Here is a 7,332-nt window from a genome sequence, read left to right as displayed (position 1 = left end):
CGACCCATGTCGACCCTTGCGCGACCCCGACCTTCAGGATTTTGCTCTACGGAAGGGGGTCGACTTGTGCGCAACCCCGACCTTCAGGATTTTGCTCTACGGAAGGGGGTGCACAAAAGTGTTCGTAATCAACCTCGGATTGTACTTTTCATCATCTAGGGGCACCGTAGGGACCGAAAAAAGTGGTTTCGCATGATAGTCCACCTCGACCCATGTCGACCCTTGCGCGACCCCGACCTTCAGGATTTTGCTCTACGGAAGGGGGTCTACTTGTGCGCAACCCCGACCTTCAGGATTTTGCTCTACGGAAGGGGGTGCACAAAAGTGTTCGTAATCAACCTCGGATTGTACTTTTCATCATCTAGGGGCACCGTAGGGACCGAAAAAAGTGGTTTCGCATGATAGTCCACCTCGACCCATGTCGACCCTTGCGCGACCCCGACCTTCAGGATTTTGCTCTACGGAAGGGGGTGCACAAAAGTGTTCGTAATCAACCTCGGATTGTACTTTTCATCATCTAGGGGCACCGTAGGGACCGAAAAAAGTGGTTTCGCATGATAGTCCACCTCGACCCATGTCGACCCTTGCGCCACCCCGACCTTCAGGATTTTGCTCTACGGAAGGGGGTGCACACTTGTGCGCAACCCCGACCTTCAGGATTTTGCTCTACGGAAGGGGGTGCACAAAAGTGTTCGTAATCAACCTCGGATTGTACTTTTCATCATCTAGGGGCACCGTAGGGACCGAAAAAAGTGGTTTCGCATGATAGTCCACCTCGACCCATGTCGACCCTTGCGCGACCCCGACCTTCAGGATTTTGCTCTACGGAAGGGGGTGCACACTTGTGCGACCCCGACCTTCAGGATTTTGCTCTACGGAAGGGGGTGCACAAAAGTGTTCGTAATCAACCTCGGATTGTACTTTTCATCATCTAGGGGCACCGTAGGGACCGAAAAAAGTGGTTTCGCATGATAGTCCACCTCGACCCATGTCGACCCTTGCGCGACCCCGACCTTCAGGATTTTGCTCTACGGAAGGGGGTGCACACTTGTGCGACCCCGACCTTCAGGATTTTGCTCTACGGAAGGGGGTGCACAAAAGTGTTCGTAATCAACCTCGGATTGTACTTTTCATCATCTAGGGGCACCGTAGGGACCGAAAAAAGTGGTTTCGCATGATAGTCCACCTCGACCCATGTCGACCCTTGCGCGACCCCGACCTTCAGGATTTTGCTCTACGGAAGGGGGTCGACTTGTGCGCAACCCCGACCTTCAGGATTTTGCTCTACGGAAGGGGGTGCACAAAAGTGTTCGTAATCAACCTCGGATTGTACTTTTCATCATCTAGGGGCACCGTAGGGACCGAAAAAAGTGGTTTCGCATGATAGTCCACCTCGACCCATGTCGACCCTTGCGCGACCCCGACCTTCAGGATTTTGCTCTACGGAAGGGGGTGCACACTTGTGCGACCCCGACCTTCAGGATTTTGCTCTACGGAAGGGGGTGCACAAAAGTGTTCGTAATCAACCTCGGATTGTACTTTTCATCATCTAGGGGCACCGTAGGGACCGAAAAAAGTGGTTTCGCATGATAGTCCACCTCGACCCATGTCGACCCTTGCGCGACCCCGACCTTCAGGATTTTGCCCTACGGAAGGGGGTGCACAAAAGTGTTCGTAATCAACCTCGGATTGTACTTTTCATCATCTAGGGGCACCGTAGGGACCGAAAAAAGTGGTTTCGCATGATAGTCCACCTCGACCCATGTCGACCCTTGCGCGACCCCGACCTTCAGGATTTTGCTCTACGGAAGGGGGTCTACTTGTGCGCAACCCCGACCTTCAGGATTTTGCTCTACGGAAGGGGGTGCACAAAAGTGTTCGTAATCAACCTCGGATTGTACTTTTCATCATCTAGGGGCACCGTAGGGACCGAAAAAAGTGGTTTCGCATGATAGTCCACCTCGACCCATGTCGACCCTTGCGCGACCCCGACCTTCAGGATTTTGCTCTACGGAAGGGGGTGCACAAAAGTGTTCGTAATCAACCTCGGATTGTACTTTTCATCATCTAGGGGCACCGTAGGGACCGAAAAAAGTGGTTTCGCATGATAGTCCACCTCGACCCATGTCGACCCTTGCGCGACCCCGACCTTCAGGATTTTGCTCTACGGAAGGGGGTCGACTTGTGCGCAACCCCGACCTTCAGGATTTTGCTCTACGGAAGGGGGTGCACACTTGTGCGCAACCCCGACCTTCAGGATTTTGCTCTACGGAAGGGGGTGCACAAAAGTGTTCGTAATCAACCTCGGATTGTACTTTTCATCATCTAGGGGCACCGTAGGGACCGAAAAAAGTGGTTTCGCATGATAGTCCACCTCGACCCATGTCGACCCTTGCGCGACCCCGACCTTCAGGATTTTGCTCTACGGAAGGGGGTGCACAAAAGTGTTCGTAATCAACCTCGGATTGTACTTTTCATCATCTAGGGGCACCGCAGGGACCGAAAAAAGTGGTTTCGCATGATAGTCCACCTCGACCCATGTCGACCCTTGCGCGACCCCGACCTTCAGGATTTTGCTCTACGGAAGGGGTCTACCCTTGCGCGACCCCGACCTTCAGGATTTTGCTCTACGGAAGGGGGTGCACAAAAGTGTTCGTAATCAACCTCGGATTGTACTTTTCATCATCTAGGGGCACCGTAGGGACCGAAAAAAGTGGTTTCGCATGATAGTCCACCTCGACCCATGTCGACCCTTGCGCGACCCCGACCTTCAGGATTTTGCTCTACGGAAGGGGTCTACCCTTGCTCGACCCCGACCTTCAGGATTTTGCTCTACGGAAGGGGGTGCACAAAAGTGTTCGTAATCAACCTCGGATTGTACTTTTCATCATCTAGGGGCACCGTAGGGACCGAAAAAAGTGGTTTCGCATGATAGTCCACCTCGACCCATGTCGACCCTTGCGCGACCCCGACCTTCAGGATTTTGCTCTACGGAAGGGGGTGCACACTTGTGCGACCCCGACCTTCAGGATTTTGCTCTACGGAAGGGGGTGCACAAAAGTGTTCGTAATCAACCTCGGATTGTACTTTTCATCATCTAGGGGCACCGTAGGGACCGAAAAAAGTGGTTTCGCATGATAGTCCACCTCGACCCATGTCGACCCTTGCGCGACCCCGACCTCCAGGATTTTGCTCTACGGAAGGGGGTCTACTTGTGCGCAACCCCGACCTTCAGGATTTTGCTCTACGGAAGGGGGTGCACAAAAGTGTTCGTAATCAACCTCGGATTGTACTTTTCATCATCTAGGGGCACCGTAGGGACCGAAAAAAGTGGTTTCGCATGATAGTCCACCTCGACCCATGTCGACCCTTGCGCGACCCCGACCTTCAGGATTTTGCTCTACGGAAGGGGGTCGACTTGTGCGCAACCCCGACCTTCAGGATTTTGCTCTACGGAAGGGGGTGCACAAAAGTGTTCGTAATCAACCTCGGATTGTACTTTTCATCATCTAGGGGCACCGTAGGCACCGAAAAAAGTGGTTTCGCATGATAGTCCACCTCGACCCATGTCGACCCTTGCGCGACCCCGACCTTCAGGATTTTGCTCTACGGAAGGGGGTGCACACTTGCGCGACCCCGACCTTCAGGATTTTGCTCTACGGAAGGGGGTGCACAAAAGTGTTCGTAATCAACCTCGGATTGTACTTTTCATCATCTAGGGGCACCGTAGGGACCGAAAAAAGTGGTTTCGCATGATAGTCCACCTCGACCCATGTCGACCCTTGCGCGACCCCGACCTTCAGGATTTTGCTCTACGGAAGGGGGTGCACAAAAGTGTTCGTAATCAACCTCGGATTGTACTTTTCATCATCTAGGGGCACCGTAGGGACCGAAAAAAGTGGTTTCGCATGATAGTCCACCTCGACCCATGTCGACCCTTGCGCGACCCCGACCTTCAGGATTTTGCTCTACGGAAGGGGGTCTACTTGTGCGCGACCCCGACCTTCAGGATTTTGCTCTACGGAAGGGGGTGCACAAAAGTGTTCGTAATCAACCTCGGATTGTACTTTTCATCATCTAGGGGCACCGTAGGGACCGAAAAAAGTGGTTTCGCATGATAGTCCACCTCGACCCATGTCGACCCTTGCGCGACCCCGACCTTCAGGATTTTGCTCTACGGAAGGGGGTGCACAAAAGTGTTCGTAATCAACCTCGGATTGTACTTTTCATCATCTAGGGGCACCGTAGGGACCGAAAAAAGTGGTTTCGCATGATAGTCCACCTCGACCCATGTCGACCCTTGCGCGACCCCGACCTTCAGGATTTTGCTCTACGGAAGGGGGTGCACACTTGCGCGACCCCGACCTTCAGGATTTTGCTCTACGGAAGGGGGTGCACAAAAGTGTTCGTAATCAACCTCGGATTGTACTTTTCATCATCTAGGGGCACCGTAGGGACCGAAAAAAGTGGTTTCGCATGATAGTCCACCTCGACCCATGTCGACCCTTGCGCGACCCCGACCTTCAGGATTTTGCTCTACGGAAGGGGGTGCACACTTGCGCTACCCCGACCTTCAGGATTTTGCTCTACGGAAGGGGGTGCACAAAAGTGTTCGTAATCAACCTCGGATTGTACTTTTCATCATCTAGGGGCACCGTAGGGACCGAAAAAAGTGGTTTCGCATGATAGTCCACCTCGACCCATGTCGACCCTTGCGCGACCCCGACCTCCAGGATTTTGCTCTACGGAAGGGGGTCTACTTGTGCGCAACCCCGACCTTCAGGATTTTGCTCTACGGAAGGGGGTGCACAAAAGTGTTCGTAATCAACCTCGGATTGTACTTTTCATCATCTAGGGGCACCGTAGGGACCGAAAAAAGTGGTTTCGCATGATAGTCCACCTCGACCCATGTCGACCCTTGCGCGACCCCGACCTTCAGGATTTTGCTCTACGGAAGGGGGTCGACTTGTGCGCAACCCCGACCTTCAGGATTTTGCTCTACGGAAGGGGGTGCACAAAAGTGTTCGTAATCAACCTCGGATTGTACTTTTCATCATCTAGGGGCACCGTAGGCACCGAAAAAAGTGGTTTCGCATGATAGTCCACCTCGACCCATGTCGACCCTTGCGCGACCCCGACCTTCAGGATTTTGCTCTACGGAAGGGGGTGCACACTTGCGCGACCCCGACCTTCAGGATTTTGCTCTACGGAAGGGGGTGCACAAAAGTGTTCGTAATCAACCTCGGATTGTACTTTTCATCATCTAGGGGCACCGTAGGGACCGAAAAAAGTGGTTTCGCATGATAGTCCACCTCGACCCATGTCGACCCTTGCGCGACCCCGACCTTCAGGATTTTGCTCTACGGAAGGGGGTGCACACTTGCGCGACCCCGACCTTCAGGATTTTGCTCTACGGAAGGGGGTGCACAAAAGTGTTCGTAATCAACCTCGGATTGTACTTTTCATCATCTAGGGGCACCGTAGGGACCGAAAAAAGTGGTTTCGCATGATAGTCCACCTCGACCCATGTCGACCCTTGCGCGACCCCGACCTTCAGGATTTTGCTCTACGGAAGGGGGTGCACACTTGCGCGACCCCGACCTTCAGGATTTTGCTCTACGGAAGGGGGTGCACAAAAGTGTTCGTAATCAACCTCGGATTGTACTTTTCATCATCTAGGGGCACCGTAGGGACCGAAAAAAGTGGTTTCGCATGATAGTCCACCTCGACCCATGTCGACCCTTGCGCGACCCCGACCTTCAGGATTTTGCTCTACGGAAGGGGGTCTACTTGTGCGCAACCCCGACCTTCAGGATTTTGCTCTACGGAAGGGGGTGCACAAAAGTGTTCGTAATCAACCTCGGATTGTACTTTTCATCATCTAGGGGCACCGTAGGGACCGAAAAAAGTGGTTTCGCATGATAGTCCACCTCGACCCATGTCGACCCTTGCGCGACCCCGACCTTCAGGATTTTGCTCTACGGAAGGGGGTCTACTTGTGCGCAACCCCGACCTTCAGGATTTTGCTCTACGGAAGGGGGTCTACTTGTGCGCAACCCCGACCTTCAGGATTTTGCTCTACGGAAGGGGGTGCACAAAAGTGTTCGTAATCAACCTCGGATTGTACTTTTCATCATCTAGGGGCACCGTAGGGACCGAAAAAAGTGGTTTCGCATGATAGTCCACCTCGACCCATGTCGACCCTTGCGCGACCCCGACCTTCAGGATTTTGCTCTACGGAAGGGGGTCGACTTGTGCGCAACCCCGACCTTCAGGATTTTGCTCTACGGAAGGGGGTGCACAAAAGTGTTCGTAATCAACCTCGGATTGTACTTTTCATCATCTAGGGGCACCGTAGGGACCGAAAAAAGTGGTTTCGCATGATAGTCCACCTCGACCCATGTCGACCCTTGCGCGACCCCGACCTTCAGGATTTTGCTCTACGGAAGGGGGTGCACAAAAGTGTTCGTAATCAACCTCGGATTGTACTTTTCATCATCTAGGGGCACCGTAGGGACCGAAAAAAGTGGTTTCGCATGATAGTCCACCTCGACCCATGTCGACCCTTGCGCGACCCCGACCTTCAGGATTTTGCTCTACGGAAGGGGGTGCACAAAAGTGTTCGTAATCAACCTCGGATTGTACTTTTCATCATCTAGGGGCACCGTAGGGACCGAAAAAAGTGGTTTCGCATGATAGTCCACCTCGACCCATGTCGACCCTTGCGCGACCCCGACCTTCAGGATTTTGCTCTACGGAAGGGGGTGCACACTTGCGCGACCCCGACCTTCAGGATTTTGCTCTACGGAAGGGGGTGCACAAAAGTGTTCGTAATCAACCTCGGATTGTACTTTTCATCATCTAGGGGCACCGTAGGGACCGAAAAAAGTGGTTTCGCATGATAGTCCACCTCGACCCATGTCGACCCTTGCGCGACCCCGACCTTCAGGATTTTGCTCTACGGAAGGGGGTGCACACTTGCGCGACCCCGACCTTAAGGATTTTGCTCTACGGAAGGGGGTGCACAAAAGTGTTCGTAATCAACCTCGGATTGTACTTTTCATCATCTAGGGGCACCGTAGGGACCGAAAAAAGTGGTTTCGCATGATAGTCCACCTCGACCCATGTCGACCCTTGCGCGACCCCGACCTTCAGGATTTTGCTCTACGGAAGGGGGTCTACTTGTGCGCAACCCCGACCTTCAGGATTTTGCTCTACGGAAGGGGGTGCACAAAAGTGTTCGTAATCAACCTCGGATTGTACTTTTCATCATCTAGGGGCACCGTAGGGACCGAAAAAAGTGGTTTCGCATGATAGTCCACCTCGACCCAT

Source organism: Anopheles nili (assembly GCF_943737925.1).
Source record: "Anopheles nili chromosome X unlocalized genomic scaffold, idAnoNiliSN_F5_01 X_unloc_23, whole genome shotgun sequence".
Taxonomy (NCBI): Eukaryota; Metazoa; Arthropoda; class Insecta; order Diptera; family Culicidae; genus Anopheles; species Anopheles nili.
The sequence above is the reverse complement of the archived record's forward strand: the minus strand, read 5'-3'. Positions refer to the sequence as shown.